General features: G+C 50.2%; 1 long non-coding RNA gene across 1 annotated transcript; it reads left to right on the forward strand.

Moving 5' to 3' along the window:
* Positions 1-15656: 15656 nt before the first annotated feature.
* On the forward strand, positions 15657-17737 carry LOC127471742 (uncharacterized). Its single transcript, XR_007904757.1, has 3 exons — positions 15657-15700; positions 16897-17145; positions 17526-17737. It is a non-coding gene; the product is annotated as an uncharacterized LOC127471742 (long non-coding RNA).
* Positions 17738-18338: the final 601 nt, after the last annotated feature.

An 18338-nucleotide genomic window follows, 5' to 3' on the forward strand; every position in this document is an offset into this window, starting at 1 on the left:
GCCCCTCCCTCCCTCCAGTGCTGACGGTGTGAAGCCCTGAAAAGGCAAGAGCTGAGCTTACAGGCTTTTGACTGTTGATATATCTGATGAGGAATCAGGCCCCTCCCTCCCTCCTCTATGAGATGTTAGGGTTAGGGTTAGGGATAAGGTTAGCAAGGGTTAGGGTTTAGGTTTTAGGGTTTACGATTTGTGTTCCTGGAATGGGGTAAACCCACGATAGTTAGATCGCGCATTGAGACAGATTCTGACTAACCCTAACCCTAACCCCAACCCTAACCCCTAACCATTACCCTAACCCTAACCTTAACCCTAACCCGAACCCTAACCCTAACCCTAACCCTAACCCTAAACCCTAACCCCAACCCTAACCCTTACCCTAACCCTAGCCCTAGTAGCTTGCAGTCTCTTTTTTAAAGTTAGGGTTAGGGAACTGGTTTTGTGCATAGCTTGCAGTCTCTTTTTTAAGGTTAAGGTTAGGGAACAGGGTTTGCACATAGCTTGCATTCGCTTTTTTAGGATTAGGGTCAGGGAATCGGGTTTGCGCATACCAACACTAACCCTAAAAAAGAGACTGCAAGCTATGTGCAAACCTGGTTCCCTAACCCTAAAAAAACCCCTAACCCTAACCCTAACCCTAACCCTAAACCCTAACCCCAACCCTAAACCTAACCCTAACCCTAACCCTAACCCTAACCCTAACCCTGATTCTAAGTCTGAGGAGAGACAGAAACCAGGAGACTTTGAAGTTCAACTGATGTTTCTACAGTCTCTCAGCTTTCCTCACATTAATGAAAATTGGCTCATTGAGGATAATGAGGATGCAGCTTCTGCTATGGGGAATTCTAAGCATTCTGGGGTCGGTAAGACAACCTGGTAAGTAACACTTGAGTGAATGGGGAGTTGTCTTGGGGGCTTGTTTCCCTTCTCTTTTCTGTCTCTCGGTTTCTCATTTTGTTTGCTACTTTCTTTGGGATAAATGTTGTTTTGTTCAGCTTTCAACTGTGTCCTGATTTCAGTTTTGGCAATCTCCCTGCTGCCACGGTCCGGGGGGATGGGAAATAGGACTGAGCACTGCAATAACGGTTCTTGGCACAGTTGAGGGTTCGTGCAGCAATGCCACTTTATTCAGGGACAACAGGGGTTTAAATAAGGGGTTTAAAGTCTGAGGGGAGGATTCTGAACTGGGGAGGAGCATGGGACTGACAACTCAGGGAAAAGTGTGATAGGGAGACAGGGAAAAGGTGGGTGGAACTTCGGAGTTCCTCTTTACCTCTTTACTCCTGACGGGGTACTGCGATCCCCCTACACCGCTGACTCTGATGTTAGTGCTCTGGGCTGGCCAGCCGTACGGCCAGTCCTTGGAGGCAATTATGGTGACATCCGCCCCCATGTCGAGTAACCCTTCCACCTTGACTTTCTGAGGGTGCCTAGGTTGAGAAAAGTAGATGAGACATGTTAGAAGAGGGCGAGAGGTCTTCACCGAGGTTGTCCAGTGGACTTCCCTCAGTGATCCCTCCCTCCGCTCCTCATCTGGGGACACCACGCAGAGCAGCTCGTCGGTGGAGACCATCTTCACCACGGGGAAGCGGTCCTCCAACTGCACGGGAGGGAGATGCACAGTTAGGCATATAGCTATATTTGTGTTCGTCAGTCCCGTCAGGAGAGTGGGCACTACAATTATTCCCTTAGCCACTGCTGAAAAGTGCGATATCACAGGTAAGTCTTATCTGGATCGACCGGGGCAGATGGTCTAACCCTGGCCTGCTCATAGGAGCTTAGGTGAGTAGACGGGTGAGTAACGGAAAGGATTATCCAATTTAGGGGAACACACTGGTTTTTAACTGAGATAGGGTCTGCTGAATTTAAAGGATCACACTGAACGGGAATGAGGTCTGTCGGAGGCTCTAGGGTAATGGGGTAGCTGGGCGCGGTGTTGGGCGCAGGATGGAGCGGAGAGCAGGGGTTATTTGTGTCGTCGCGCCCCCCTCGGCGCTCTGCTCCCCGTTTCCCTGATGTTCACAGGAGCAAGAGCGAAGATCGGGCAAAGATTGGAAGGTTACCCTTTTCCTCAGCTCTGGGGACCTCCTGGGGGGAAGGGGCTCACCATTGATATTGGTCATTGACCTACAACTAGAAGACCAATGGCGGCCCTTCCCACACCTCCGACATAGGGTCTTAGGTAAATTTGGTTCGGGGACTAACTTAGGACAATGTTTTTTGAAGTGTCCCTTTTCACCACAATTGAAACATGATTGGGGACCCATGAAAGTGGCAGCCAATAGACGCGCTTTATGGGAATTGGAACCTATATTTTTACAAGCATCTATCATTTCGAGTAGGGAGGGATCCTTTAACATCTTCAAAGCTTTCTGACAGTCCTCATTCGCCTTTTTGATAACCAATTTATTGAATAAAATTTCCTGGCTCTCTTTTTGGTGGACCTGCCTGCTGATTGCCTCTTTTAGCCTGGTTATGAATTCTACAAAAGGTTCTTTTGGGCCTTGGTTAATAAGTATGAAAGAAGGCGTCTGCACATAGGCATCTGTCACCCTTTTCACGGCCTCCAATGTCAATTCTTTAGTCGCTTCTAAAAATTTGGGGTCAATTCGAACTTGATCCCCCCTACTCGAATAGTTCCCCTCCCCATAGAGCATGTCTATTGCCTGCTGAATTGGGATTCCCCTTCTTTCCATTTTGTCATTGACATATGCAGTGATTAATTTTTTCCATTCTGCCTCAAATACTGAGGACTGTACTGTTGTAAAGAGTCCTCCTATCACTGCTCTTATGTTGTAACGTATCAGCTTACAGGCCAGGAAGAAGGATTCTAGCAACTCCATGGTGAAGGGTGCCCCCAACCCATACTCGACGATGGCCTTTTTCATATCTTTTAGCATGGGGTACAATATTGGTCGCCACTTGTCGTGACGAGGGAAGAATGAGACGCTCAATATGAGAATCAGCAAGCTTCGTTTATTGATCATTGCTAACAGCTTAATATATGCTTTATAATTAGTTCATACATATTGCAAAAGCTAAGCTCATTATTGGTTCTGCTTAAATGTTGATCTCACCTCTTACTCATTTCTTTGTTGACACAGGTGGTACTCAGTTGCTTTTTGTTTTGCTAATCACAATGTCCTGTTTACCAGCCAGCTAACAGGGTACAAGGGCACTGTAACCTCGCTATCTAAGATGTTCCCACGGCCTAGGCAAGCCGTGTTCTATAACCAATTCCCTACAAATGCCCCCGTTTTTTTTATTCTGGGCTAATAATGTTTTCTGTGTTATAGCACTTGCACATTTAACAATACAAGAAAAAGCAATATGAACTATTACTAAAATTACAACAATTGTCAACAACCATCATAGGTTTTTCTTTAACAAAACTTAAAACCCATTCAGACATAGAACCAAAAATAGATTGAAGCCACAAGTCTATAGGACTAGTTGTTACTGTTACTTTCTTTGTGTGTTCTACTGTTTCACTCAGGCTCTACAGTTCTTTTGTGTACAGGCTAGGCAGTTTGTGCCAGCTGGACAAGTCATGGTTTTGATAAACACTTAATCTAGATTGAAATAATCTCAACATAAAACAGGTTTGAGTCCCATTACCACTTGTGTTATGTATATACAGTGATCCCATTAAATCTAACTCTTGGGGATCTTTTGCCAGAGTAAGACCTCGAGGGTTAGTACTAAAATAGACAGTACAAGCACGATGACAATCCGGACAAGAGACAACAACTGAGCAAGCAATAGAATGAATTAAGCTAAATCGACATCTGAAGGCTTCTGTATGCTGTGCTCTCAGTTTCTCACCAGTGCCCTCCTCCTTGCTCTCAGCCCTGTCACGAAGCTCAGGCAACATGGCCGAGGTGGGTGCTGAGGCCAGGCTGAAGGACGAACTGACATGCCCCGTCTGCCTGGACATTTACAGGAACCCTATGTCTCTGGGGTGCGGTCACAGCTTCTGCAAGGAGTGCATGCATACAGAAGGAACAGAAATATGCCAGCAGGGCCCTTCCCAGTGCCCACTCTGCCTTTACCCCACAAGCCCCCGTTCAGCCATGAAGACTTGCCTGACCTGCAAGGTCTCCCTGTGCCAAGCCCACCTGAGTAAGCATAGCACAAAGAACACTCAGAAAAAACTACGTCCTGGTGGGGCTCTGTGGTGCCCAGGTTTTGGCTGAGAGAAAATCCCCCAGTACAGTAAACTGCTGGAATGCTACTGTGAGAAGGACAAGGTCCACATCTGCACGCTGCGCTCCGCCCCCAGCTCCCACAGGGACCACAAGACCATCAGCTTAAAGGAGGCTTTTGGCCAAGCACAGCGTGTTTTTCTCCAAACTGTAAAAGAGGTAAAAAACTATGAAACTGCACTGGATCGAAGCATAGGAAACTTGCTGGAACAATCCTCTGCAAAGGAGTTCTTTAGAGTACAAACAACGCTTGAAAATTAAGACTTGGCATAACTGGTTGAGAAATGACTGCTTTTTGTGTACATGAACCCTAAATATTTCCAGGGTACTTTTCACTGCACCGTGTCAGGAGCAACTACTAGGCCAAAGAATTGTAGACTCTTTCTGGTTTCAGCGTCCAACACACCCAGCTAATCCTCAGTGGTTACAGCTAGCAGAAATATCATCTATATAATGACAACAAAGACAGTCAGAAAATTGCATTGGAAACATAAACCACTGACAAATTATAGAAAAGCCTTTCATTCTATGGGAGAGGGTTTTCTATGGATAACACTCATAAGGTTCTGCACGAATAATAGATGGAACTAAAAATGCACATTTTTTCTCTATCACTGGGATCTAACTGGATTGTGAGAAGATAACCTGTCAAATCAATAATAACAATGGGTTATTCAGCAGAAAGCACAGAAGGGGTCAGTAAGCCAATGCTTACTAACCATGATTGCACCAACCTGTCTGAGATCATGCAAAGGTTTTCATTTCATAGATTTTTTCTTTATCACAAACACAGGGGTAATTAAAGGATTCTGAGATGGTTCAATGTAATCAGAATCAAGCTGCCTTCTGACAAGCTGTTGCAGGGCCAACAGCTGTTCTGTAGGTAGGAGCCATTGTTTAAGTCACACAGGATCTGTATGTTCTAAAGGAAAACTCCAAGCAGTACCTCCTAATATCACAACCTTAACTCTTGGGATGACTATAGAAGTTTGTTTGTTTGTTTGTTTGGACAATTAACAGCAAGCTTTGAGCATCACAAAGAATACACGTTGCCTTCGTACAACCCTAAACATTCACTAGTCAAATTATGCAAGCAATACATCTGGTATAAAACAAGGATTAATCACAATTAGTGAGGCTATTTTGCTGAGAACACAGCTACAATGGGTAGGGCATGTTTTAAGGAGGAGAGACTAACCGTTTTACAATTAATATTGCTACCAGCTGTTGCACGGGAGGGGTTTTGAAGACAATATATAAGGATTCTTTAAAACAACACTTCAGCTCTGGTCACACTGATCAACATAATTGATCTGCTCTGGCCTCCAGCCAGGAGGCCTGAAGACACACTATCCACAACACTACAGATGTTTTTGAGAAGGCACGCAGGATGGCCTTGACAGTCTGCCCCTGCAACGAGCTGAGCAAACAAGGCAGCAACATTGACAACTCCTGATTTAAATCCTGGAAAACACAGAAAAGCTCAAAACGACCCTCACTACTGCCATAGCAGATGCAAATGCAATTATTTGATGGTCTAAGGACCTCACCCTGGCACAAGCCTGCATTACCTCTAGCTAGTTATGTAACTAGCAACTTCTGTATCTGTCACAAAACTTGTTTCTCTACAGCATCTTGCAGCTTTTCCACGAATTGTAAGAATGGTTCCCGGGCACCTGGATGCATAGTGGTGTATTTTGTTTCGGGCTCTGCCAACCTTGCAGTCTGCACTAATGTTTGCTGGCTTATGATTTTTACTTACTCTAAAACTAGTGGTCTCCTGCGCAGCTTACACAGCTAAGGAACAACAGCAGTGGAAAAACTCCACCTGAGACTTAACTTGCATAAATTTCATACAAGGCTGTAATAGAATATTAAATTTTTGTAAGAACTTCTTATTTAACTTCAGTTCAGATCATACAGCTAGCCGGACAGGGCTAGTCTAGAAATAACTAAAACCTCATCACTCACGGTGGGAATTTGAAGAATTCATATACCATTCAGAATAAGGATTCACTATGGTTCAACAGAATCATGTTACACATCTCTAAAATCTTAACACCGGCAGAAGGTATTTTTAAGTTTACACAGTCACACATTCATGTAGCTTTTCTCTTTCACCCCACATTCAGGTGGCCACCTCAAACATGCTCCTCAATCACACACATTTTTAAGTAGTCATTGACTGTGCACTTCTTATCAGTTTCATAATTCAAAGGAAATTTATGGCATAGCCGTCTTCAGCAATCTGCAAATCCTGCATAACTCTCTATGTAAAAGACAGATACAGCAAGAAAGAACAGAATATTATCTTGGAAATCTTCAACCCTTCTCATAGAGCAATGATATTCTGTCATAAAGGCAATAAAACTACTTTTGCAGGGGGCAAGACTATGTCCCCTTCTGTCTCATCGTTCCGTCTCCAAATCTTCTACCTGCACCCTGCCCCTGGGGGAAACAGCCAAATTTCATGTAAGAGATGCGAAATAGCAAGTTACAGGAAATTCTTAATAACCTTCTGTAATATGCAAAAGGCTAAGCATGGATGTTGCATTATTTCTAATCTTGCTTCAAAGGATTTTTGTCAGTCTCCCTTTCTGTTTTTGAAGAAAACATTTGAGAATGCCATGAGCACGCTGCATGCGTAACACCTCTTGCTGTAAAAACAATGCAATCTTATCTGATTTATAAGTTGGGATATTTTTAATTTTAAGTTGTTTTTTCTCTTTTCCCTTTTTTCTGTGTTTTACCGTCTTTGCCTCCCCCACGCCCCTCATTGCCGAAGGACGAAGGAGGGGGAGGAGGGACCGGGCTCACCCAAAGAAAATCAGCAGAAGGAACTTAACTTAATCACAGAGTCTGCTTAAGAAAAGACAAAAACATAGGAGAGGGAGAGAACAGCTGCAAACAGTTTCAGAGAGGGGGTGATTGGTCTAACGGGGAAAAGGAGAAACAGCTTTCCCCCTCCTCCAGCTGCACCCCTCAAGGCTTTTGCTGCCATCATTAACTCGCCGCTCTAGGAAGAGGAGCGGCACCAGGGAAAAAACACTCGCTGCAAAGAAGGGAAGGGGAACGCACACCCCCCAGGACCATGGCTGTCAGCAGTGTGGGGGACACAGAGCCCCCCCGTTGCTCGCCACACCCGGAGCCGCCGGCGTGCATGCGCGCGGGCACACCGCTCCGCACAGGCGCCGCGACCACCGCCACTGCTCTGCTGCCCGGCGCCGCCCCGTAGACACCCGCCACAGGCGGACAGACCCGGCGCCAGCACGGGTTCACTCGGCACAGCGGCATAAGCACACAGCGCCATGAACACAGCCACAAACACGCAGCGCAGTCCCGCAGTACAGTTCAGATGAAAAGCTGGAAATGTCTTAAGGTGGAACTCAGTCATAGTGCTCGTAAAGTTCATCTCTGGTCCATCAGCAGTACTTTCACACTGCAGCCGTCATCTCCGATCGTCCTGGATATGCACTGCCGAGATGCTAGCACCGCGTTCATGTTGGCGGGGCCGCTCGGTTGTCCCCGGCTCCGATCCGTGATTTCTTGTCCCGCTCCGTCTCCCTTCAACTCCGCTCAACTCCCTTTTTACACGATTTCTCTGTATGATGGTATCTAGTAGCATTCTAATGTCCTCATACTGTGCTCTAATGCCTTTTACTATTCCAGATAACAATCGCCAAGTTGTAAGGAGGGAAGCAGCAACTTTTTCTCCCTTAGAGGCAGCAGTAAAGAGCTTATCACTAAGTTCTTTCCAAGTAGAGATAGTAAAGGCAGTTACAGTGTTCGCTTCATATCCCTGGCCCTTACATGAAAGCAGCATCTGCCGCAAAGCCAGTTCATCTAATTTTTCTTCCTTTTTTAAGCAGGACAGACTTCCATATAGATGCAACATTAGATCCCTTTTGTTCTCGGTGGCTCACCTGTCCAGGCGTCTTGTCTGGTTGGCCTGGCAGTTTCTCCACTTCTGTCATGTTACATTGAGCTCCGTCTCCGCGTCAACCTCCCACAACTTAACCTCATAACGTCTCCATTCTCTTTCATCAAAAACTGTATTAGGGTCCACAAAACAACTTTTAGCAACCCTCGTCGTAAGCAATCTTGGTAATTCTTTTTTCAAAGCTATACCCTTAAGTCCCCACTTTTCTAAAAAGCACTGGAGTAATAAAAGCACCGCTTGTCTTTCCATACCTATAAATTTTCAACTCGCTGTTGCAGCCTTTTACAAGACGTCGGCGGTGTTGTCGGCCAGGACCCTTCTGTAAGGTCGCCTGGGGCGTGGAGTCCAGCTCTTTCACCTCTTGTGCTGCTTCAGGACCGACTGGCTACTGCGTCAGACCGTGGCTTCGGGGGATGCAGATTTAACTTACCCCCTGTTCAGGTTTCGGGGACCGCAGATTCAACTTAATCCCTTGGGGCATACTGATTTAACTTAGCCCCTGGGGGATGCAGATTTAACTTACCCCCTGTTCAGGTTTCGGGGACCGCAGATTCAACTTAGTCCCTGTTCGGGCGCCATTTGTCGTGACGAGGGAAGAATGAGACGCTCAATATGAGAATCAGCAAGCTTCGTTTATTGATCATTGCTAACAGCTTAATATATGCTTTATAATTAGTTCATACATATTGCAAAAACTAAGCTCATTATTGGTTCTGCTTAAATGTTGATCTCACCTCTTACTCATTTCTTTGTTAACACAGGTGGTACTCAGTTGCTTTTTGTTTTGCTAATCACAATGTCCTGTTTACCAGCCAGCTAACAGGGTACAAGGGCACTGTAACCTCGCTATCTAAGATGTTCCCATGGCCTAGGCAAGCCGTGTTCTATAGCCAATTCCCTACAGCCACTCTGGGGCCCTTCCTTCCTCTACATAGATGGGAAATGCTTTTAGGAATTCAGTGTCTTTAGCGCTAGCAGCCTCCTCCCTGAAGGCTCTCCAGATATCTGGTAGCTTAAGCTGCCATTCAGGGGAGTGCTGCATTAAGTCTATGTCCGGTTCAGGGTGGCGGCAGGCGGGGTAGGCCTCGGTGGTGTGAGGCCTATGGGCGCAGCCATCTTGCAGGAAGGAGACCCTGACCTTCGCCTTGACCCTGTCCTTTGCCACCCTTCCGCCCCTTGAAGGTGATGTATCCGGGGAAGAGGCGGGGCTGGAGGAAGTGGGTGTGCTCGTGGGCATGCCGGGGGAGGGATCTCTGATGCAATCAGGTGGAGGCAGAGGCAGCCTGGAGGGTGGTGCTAAGGGAGCCCACCTCCTCCTTTCCTGTGCTGATTTTTCCCGCGGTGTCCCTTCCCGCCTTTTCTCCGCGTGGTCCCTGGGTCCCTCCTCCTCGACGCCATTTTGAATTCGGCGCGATGGTTTCTTCCCCCTCCCGCCATCTTGTGTGTCTGTCTGCTCAGTGTCCGTCTCTGTCTGCTCAGTGTCCCTCTCTGTCCGCTCAGTGTCTGTCTTGGGGAGGCTGATATTCTTGTTCATCATCTGGTGCTGTAGCACCATCAGAACTAACCTCCATGCGATGAGCGCCTCTTTAGCTATACGGTCCCCCTTATCGCTGTCCAGCCAGAGGCTGAAGCCTATGACTTGCCACTGCTCTATGCTGGTGTCCTCGGCAAGCTGGTGACCCTTGTGGTCGAGCCATCTGGAGAGTGATTTTGCCAATTTTTTATCTAAGGGGTGACCGTGTTCTATTACAAAGTCTTTTAGGCGCCTGTATACAAATTTTTGGGAGGTTGAGAGTGTGAGTCCCATGTTGATGTTAGTCGGGTCTCAACAACAGTCTCTTGATGGAAAGTCCTCCCTTTGGTGTTCTGCCGGGCTGTGGGTGTTAGGGTAGGGTGAGGAATGTCCTCAGCAGTTCACCTGTCTGGTGCGTCAATCCGTGCAGCTACCGCTGAGCCCACAGCCGTCCGCTCTGCTGAGGAGGACCGGCGGGGACGATCGCCTCTGCTGGCGTCACCTGAACCCAGGTGAGGAGACAGGAGTTCTCTCAATATGAGAGTCCTCAACTGTGCCCCACGTTGGGCGCCACTTGCCATGGTCCGGGGGGATGGGAAATGGGACCGAGCACTGCAATAACGGTTCTTGGCACAGTCGAGGGTTCGTGCAGCAATGCCACTTTATTCAGGGACAACAGGGTTTTAAATAAGGTAAGTCTGAGGGGAGGATTCTGAACTGGGGAGGAGCATGGAACTGACAACTCAGGGAAAAGTGTGATAGGGAGACAGGGAAAAGGCAGGTGGAACTTCGGAGTTCCAGGAGAAAGGGCCAACGGGAGCTCTCTTTGCACTGCAGCAAACTGTAGCCAATCAGTGGCAGAGGAGCGGGAAAGCAGGGGAGTACAGGGTGACAAACAACTTTGGGCGGGAAAATCTGAGAGAGAAAGGGGAACAATATGGAGGTATAACAAACTTCATAAAAATTCAGCAGTACACTGGGGTACATAAAACTCCATGACAATACAGCAATAAACTGGGGTAAAACTGGGGAACAACTGTCAGTCCGGTGGATGAATTGTCCAGTGTATAAAAGTCCATCTAGTTCCCATAGATGCTTCTCCATGCCACATATCTTTCCCAACTGGTTTTTTCTTCCACCACACCCTGCTACATGCAAACATAACAAACGACAGCATCAGCAGATGTCTTTCCATTCCTCTTTCCCTTCCCATTCTCCGTTCCTCTTCCCTTCCCATTCCCACAGCCAACACACTATTTCACTTCTCACTTTAACAAAACTCTTTTCTCCTTCAAGCCCCTCAAAGGCGCCAAGGCCACATAGGAGGCCACACACAAACAGTACTCCTCTTCCCACTTGACTACACCTTCTCCCTCACTGTTCTACAGGGAACACCAGGAATCTGCTCGCAGAGGCCTCTCGTTTCCCATCAGTAGCTCAGCACAAGGAGCTAAAGGAGCTCAAGCCTTAGGCCACAAGAGCTGACAGCGAGGAAACTTTGGGAGCAAACTAATGCTGCTAACACGGACCCAGCTGAATCCAGCACACAATCACAGAATCCAAGAGTCCTTCAGCTTGGAAAAGACCTCCAAGCTCACTGAGTCTTGTGCAGCCCCTCCCCAACTGCCTGCAGGGACTGGATGATGCTTTGCACAAGCACCAAAAGGAATGTTGTGAAAGCCATGGCCTGCAGGAGGACACAGAGAAGGGCTTGGTTGGGGCTGGGAAGGAGGGAGCTGGCGCTGGGGGAGCGGGGATGGAGCCTCGGGGATGTGGCGCAGCAAGGACAGGGGCCCAGGCAGCTGGCAGGCGGCAAGGCCTCACCCCCTGCCCCAGCAGCAGCACCGGGTCCTGCCCAAGGCGCTCCTGCCAGGGGCTGGGCCCTGCAGGCAGGGGCAGAACCCACTCCCTGGGGCGGCCTTTGCTGCCCTGGTCCTCGTCCGGCCCAGCCTCTCCCTGTGTGCGTGCTCCCCACAGCACAGGCTGCACTGGGCAGCATCCCCTGATGGGCCCTGCAGAGCTGCCCCACGGGGACACTTCCCTTTTATGTCACAGGTGCCACAGCCTGTCCCAATCAACCCTGCCCATTGTCCCCACCCCGGCTCAGTGACTCACAGTGGCCCCTGGCAACCAAAGAACCAAAGCCCCACACCCCCAGAGTGCAGCCCTACCCATGTGCAAGGGGCCCCCAAAGGGTTCCCTGCACAAAGCAGCCCCTCCAAACCCTTGTCAGATAGAAAACTGGGGGACGTGACCCTTGGATGCTTTTAGTACACAGATACAAGCTTTTCTTGAATAATGGAGGGGGTCACTTTTTTATTATTAATATTTACAGTTATCCATTTGGGGACAGGATGTCCTACAGGCTAATGTGGTGTCACATTTGGAGTGAAAAGTACTTTTCAAAGAAACCCAGGGTACATGGGTGATGCAGAGGAAGCTGCCAAGTCACCCAATGTGAAGCTCAACACTGCTTTGCAACAGCACTGCCCTTTCACACACATCTTTGGCAAAGACAAAGATGTCAGGGTTTAGTTTCTAAATCAGTAACACTTGACAAGACCTCTTTATGAACTGACAGCAAGAGAACTTAGGAACAGCTTAGGGTTGGCAAGTGTTGGAGCCAAGAAGAGAAGGGTTGATGGGTATGTCATGAACACTGACAGCTGGATGGTCGTGGAGCGAACCAAGGACTGCCAGACACAAAAGACATCACCTGCTGGACTTGGCCCAAACACCAGCCCCCTCCTCTCCCTTCTCAACCACTCAACCACAGCCTGCACACACCCACACCTGCCAGGGCCAACTGGCTGTTTCTCTTCTCTTTTCTGCCTGGGGGCGAAGGAAGAAGGACAGGGAGGGCATTTGCCTTCGGGCCAGAGGGAAGGGGAAGGAGATCCCCCCAAATCCATCCCTGGCAGGATGGGGGCTGGAGGAGACATTGGGGGACCGCCAAGAATATTTTCGAGGGGAAGAAAGGATGGGGGCACCCACAGGGGGTTGGGGGGGGGGAGGGACCCAGGAATCTTGTGGTGGGACACTGGGGAGTTCCCAGTAGTTTCTTGGGGGGGTGGACCCCCAGCAGTCCGGGGTGGAAAAATGGACGGAGGAATCCTCCGTAAAGGGTTGGTGACACCCAAAAGACTCTAGGAGGGGGTCCCGGAGTCCTGAAGAGGGTTTGGGGGTCCCCAGGAGGGAGTCTGGGGGTCTGAGGTGGTCCCAGGAGATTTTCAAGGGTTAAGGGGATGCACAGGAGATTTGGGGGACGAGGGGGAAAGGCGGAGGGTCCCCAGGAGTCTTGGGGGCATCTGGGCGGTTCCCGAGAGTCTTGGGGGAGATTCGGAGGGGTCACCAGGAGCCCCCGGACCCCCTGAACTCACCCCACACCACCATGGCCTCGTTGGGGCCACACGTGAAAAACAGCGCGGCGGGGGGAGACCCTGGGGCCGGGATCGATCGGGACCAATCGGGTTCAATCCCGATCCTTCCCTCCCCCGCCATCACCGCCCCGCTCCCGGCAGCCCCCGCGGAAGTTTCGACGTTCTATCGGGTGACTCACCGGCACAAGGACAGGGGCCCGGCAGAATTTGGCAATGACGTCATTCCAGCAGAGCCGTTCTATTGGCTGCGACCCACGAGGGAGCCCAAAACCTGTTCATGGCTTGGGGGGGAAGGACAGCCGGCACGGCCGGGAACGGGGGTGCAGAGGGTGTTCAAGTGCCCAGGAAAGGGGCAAAAAACTTTCCCCTCTCCCTCCCAGTGCCCCCTCAGCCCATCCCAGTGTCTCCCCTCTCCCCCAGGGCCCCCTCAGCCCATCCCAGTGTCTCCCCTCTCTCCCAGTGCCCCCTCAGCCCATCCCGGTCTCTCCCCTGCTCTCCCAGTGCCCCCGTCCATCGAGGTCGCAGCCCGACCCTGCCCCCTGCTCTGCTCCGGCCTGGATTTCTCCCCTGCAGGGGCAGCTGAGGTGGCTCCAGGGCGGGCGGGAGCTTTCGGGGCAGGGGGTGGCTCCTGACATGCTACTGGAACCGCCCCTGTCTGGGCGGGCCCGTCAGCCTGGGTCAACTCCTCACCCGAGCCTGGGGGACAGGCCGGCAACTGGGAGGGGCTTTGGGAAGGAATGGGGAGGTTGAGAAGGGCTTGGAGGTCGTGGGGGTAACTGGGAAGGGGGTTGGGGAAGTTTGGGGGTTTGGGAGGGAGGTTGGGGAGATTGGGGCAGCTGTGAGGGGTTTTGGGGAATCGTCGGGGATGTGGGAAGGAACTGGGAGAGAGTTTGGGGGCATACTCAAGGGGAAGGGGGCAACTAGGAGAGGGTTTGAAAGGTCCTGGGAGGGCTGGAGGTAACTGGGGAGGGGTTTGGGGGCATCTTGTGGGTTTTTGTGGGTCTGGGAGGCAGTCGGGGGGCTTCGGAGGGTTTGAGGGGAAGTTGGGAGTGTCCTGTGGGACCGGGATGGGATTTGAGGGTTCCTGGAGGGGCTGGGAGGGCTTTATGCCTTTATACTGCGGGCATTGTCTAGTATTGATGGGGGTAATCCGTGAGTTGACTGTTTCATAATCATCCAAATTTTAACAAGACTTTTAAGGTGGTCAACCTCAGTTTGAAGCAGCTCATTTTTAGCAACAAATTTATCCGATTTTTCTCCTGTTTCCCTCTCAAAGGCTAACGATGACTTCAACACCACATTTTCTGATTTCAAAACAGTAGACTCAACATCAGAAATCCATTCCTGACTTCCCTGTCACCACTCCATCCGAATGTCTGTGCACTCACTGTGACCTGAGAGAAACCTGCCTGTTTGCAGCGCACTGACTGGGCAACTTTTCTTTTTGCAGGTGGAAAAGGGCAGATAAAGAAAAAACAGATGGGTCCAGCAGAAGTGATGCTGCTTCTGTCAAAAGCAGAGCAGAGGCCGAAAGCACTTTAGGAAGTTGCTTACAGAAGCACTTCTGCATTCCAAGTTACAGCTCAGGAGTCTCAGTGACTTGTCCAACATGGGAGCTCCTTTTCCATTTCTCAACCCCCAGATTCCTCAGGAGTAGGAAACTGAAAACACTGACTCAGAAAAGCTCCATTCCTTCCTAATAATTGTGCTTTGTCCTTCCCATTTGACAGTGCTCTTGGAAATGTGCTGGTGTGATCTGGATCTGGGAGCAGCCCTGACCTCCCACAGCCCTGACCACACACACCTCATCCAACGGCAGGAAGAACCTGCCTGGCTCCTGCTGGGGTTCTCACCACCCACCGACAGCTTCTCCCTGCAGAGGGGTGGGCAACTACCCAGGCAGGATGAGACCTGACCCCAGCAGGCAGCAAAGTCCCTGCCCTGGCACAAAGAACCCCGGAGCACAGGGACCCTGCTCTGCAGGACAGTCCCGGGCATCCCTGGCTGCACCCCCACCTTCCCACCCCGCAGCCATCCCTGGGAGAAGGAGCCCACCTGCGCTGTCCCTCTGACGGTGCTGCAGGGAAGGCCTGCCCTGGAGAACATCCTCCTCCGGCGCAACAGAGAAACTGGGAGAGTCCTGACAGATGTGCAAGGCTGTGGGATGTGGTAGCTTTAGGAGATTCCTCCAGGAACACAAGCGACATTGCCCTGCACCTGTAGACTCACTCTGCAGAGGAGTGTGAAGTTGTGTCCCCAAGTTGTGTCTCAGCTGAACACCTCCCATCTTTCTGCTGCCTTTAACCTCCCTTTGCCTTTCTTCTCTTCTCTCGTGCCTACAGGCAGTGCCCTCGGCCCTGCTGGGCTGTGCAGAGGAGCTGCTCCTGGGCAGAGCTGTCTCTCTGCAGTGCTGCCCGCTTGCCAGGATTTCCCTGTGTGCCAGGAGCCCGGCCCAGCTGAGCAGCACAGCAAGAGCCAAAGGCAGCCCTTTCTCTTCCCCCCTGGGTTCCCCGCAGGTGTCCCACAGGGGCTCCAGGGGAACCTGCTGTGGAACAGACTGAAGGAAACAATGATGTTCCCTCTTCTCACCTCTTCAGTGACACTTCTTTCCAGCAGTGACACTTCTTTCCAGCAGTGACATTTCTCCTCTTAGAAAATTACCAGGGTATGATGATCACCTTTTCTAGTTTCATCATTACACAGGACACCAGGAGGGTGACAGCAAAGGATCTGGTAACTCCCTGGCACAGTGGGGGTTTTCCTGGAGTCACACAGAGAAATGTGTCAGGGCTCTGCGAGGTGTCCAACCCTGAGCTGGACTGATGCACACACGGGGGTGTTCAGAGACACGAGTCCTTCCCTGGCACACACACAGGCAGTTCATTGCAGCAGGGGCAGTGTCTCCCTGGGCTCCTGCTACCACTCCCAGAGCCTGGAGCCACCTCAGCCCTGTAATGCTCCCACCCTGCCCACTCCTACACTTCAGATGAACATTGGGGTTTTCTAGTCACTGGAACTGCCCAGACCAGCCCCTCCCTGGTCCCCCCATCTCCCTGCCCCGCCCCAGCCCAGCAGAGCAACACAGTCGTTTCTTGTCCTGCAGCAAGAAAGGGAGGCAATAGAGGACAGGGACAGTGACTGCATGTCTGGACTGCTCAGGAGATCATCAGCTCAGGCGGCAGCTCCTGCGGCCTCAGGGCCAGACCCGCTTCCCAGTGGCCCAGGCAGCTGCTGCCACGTGGGCACAAGCTCTGCTGCCCAGGAGGGTCCTGTAGTGAAGGACTTTGCAGATGGCCACGTAGCGGTCATAGGACATGATGGTGAGAAGGGCAAGCTCCGCTGTGATCAAGAAGAAAAGCAAAAAACACCTGTGCAGCTCATCCTGAGTAGGACATGCCCCTGGTGTTCCAGAGGGAATTGGTCATGGCTTTGGGGAGAGTGGTGCAGATGCAGCGCGGGTGTGTGAGGGAGAGGTGGAGCAGGAAGAAGTCCCTGGGGGGTGTGCAGGTGGTGGTGGCAGGCTACGGCGCTGAGGATGAGGCCGTTGCCCAGGAGGGCAGCCAGGGAGATGCCCAGGAAGAAGCAGAAGTGCAAGAGCTGCAGCCAGGAGGAGGAAGTGGGGGATGGAGCTGCTGTTGGACATGAGCTTCCTCCGGGCATCAGGAAATGTCCAGGGAGGAAAAGGCAGTGAAAACTTTGGGACAGGTTTCCTAGATCAAACCCATGAATTCCTCTGAGCATCTACCCTCATCCCAAGTATCTGCAGTCACACATATATAGATTCTGGACTGTAGAAGACAGGCTTAGCATGACTTTAAGATGATTTCTTCTCAATTTTTTGATTTATTTTTCTACTGCCAGGTCTGAGAGGGGCATCGTGGAACCAAAGGAACCCTGAGACATTTCAGAATCCCACATGTGTTGGGTCTGTCTGAACTGGAGTTCATTTTCTCACTGCAGGCGTCACAGTGCTGTGCTTTGCATTGGGAGCTACAAAGGGGTTAATCACACCAGTGCTTTGGCAACTGCTGAGCAGGGCTGGTGCAGCATCTGCATTGTCGGCTTTGTCCCCTGAATCGGGGGCAAGATCATGGGAGGCGATACAGACAGGTCAGTTGAGCCAAATGGACCAAAGGGACATTGCAGAATATATGGCGTCAGCTCAGCTACAAGAACTCAGGAAAGGAACAGGAAAGGGGGAAAATCCATTTTTTTACAATACATGCCTTCTGAGCGGCTTCTCTGTGTGGTGAAGCCCTGCTTCCCATGAACTGGCCAGGTATCACTGCTGACAGGAAGTAGAGAGAAAATCTTTTTATTTTCCTCTTCACTTATGCATGCGCAAACTTTGGCTTTTGCTTTAGTAAAGTGCCTGATCTCAAGGTAGAAATAATTTTCCATCTTATTCTGTCTGGCTGGGAAGGGCAGCAATAGAGCAGCTTGGTGGGCACCTGGCATCCAGGTAAGGTCAACCCACTGCAACATTGCAGGGTCTCATGGAACCAAAGGACTGCTGGGAGACTGGGGGAACTCACGGAATCAAGTGGCCGTCGTGGCACTGCCCTGCATCATAGAAGCAAATGTTCCCTGGGAAACGACAGAAACCAGGGACTTAAGGGACATCATTGGGATGTGCGGGACCTCATGGAATTAAACAAACCGTGGGATATCTTTGGAACTTCATGGAATCAAAGGGATAAAACAAAAGAATTAAACCCCATGACCAGAAACCATTGGATCCAACATTTCTTTAATATGCCAGTTGGGGATTCATGGGGGTACTCTGCCATGCATGAATCAAAGAATCAGTATAAATTTCGGAGTATAAATACAGTGATACTTGAAAGACCCTCCCCTTCACAAGCAGTCCAAAATTCTCTTCTGATTTTAGGGTCAAATAGCCTCTTGGATTTTATTCGTGGAGCAAGACTGCCATCTAGCGTCCATTTCTTCTGGGAGGGGCAGTCATTTTCACAGAGTGGTCTTCTCCCTTAGCAGGCCTCGTAGCATCTCTGATTGATCTATCCGACCCCTAACCCCTAAACTAAATGCTTTAGGACCAGCTAAGTCGTGTCTTAGAACTTCCCATTTGCTTAAACAATGTATAATTGACTTTCTTCTTAACAGAACAATCTCTTATTAAACAAGTTTTCTGAGGCCTGTCAGCTAATTTCTTGAAGATGGGCATATGATACACTCTCTATTAGTTTCCATGTATCATCTACATTCTCTCTCCTACAACTAATTGTAGTCTTAAAAGAAAAGAAAAGACTGCTCCCATGCCAAGAAAGCAAACCCCTTTG

The sequence above is a fragment of the Manacus candei genome, unplaced genomic scaffold, assembly GCF_025592945.1.
Source record: "Manacus candei isolate 608988 ecotype Guabito, Panama unplaced genomic scaffold, ASM2559294v1 h1tg000003l, whole genome shotgun sequence".
Lineage (NCBI taxonomy): Eukaryota > Metazoa > Chordata > Aves > Passeriformes > Pipridae > Manacus > Manacus candei.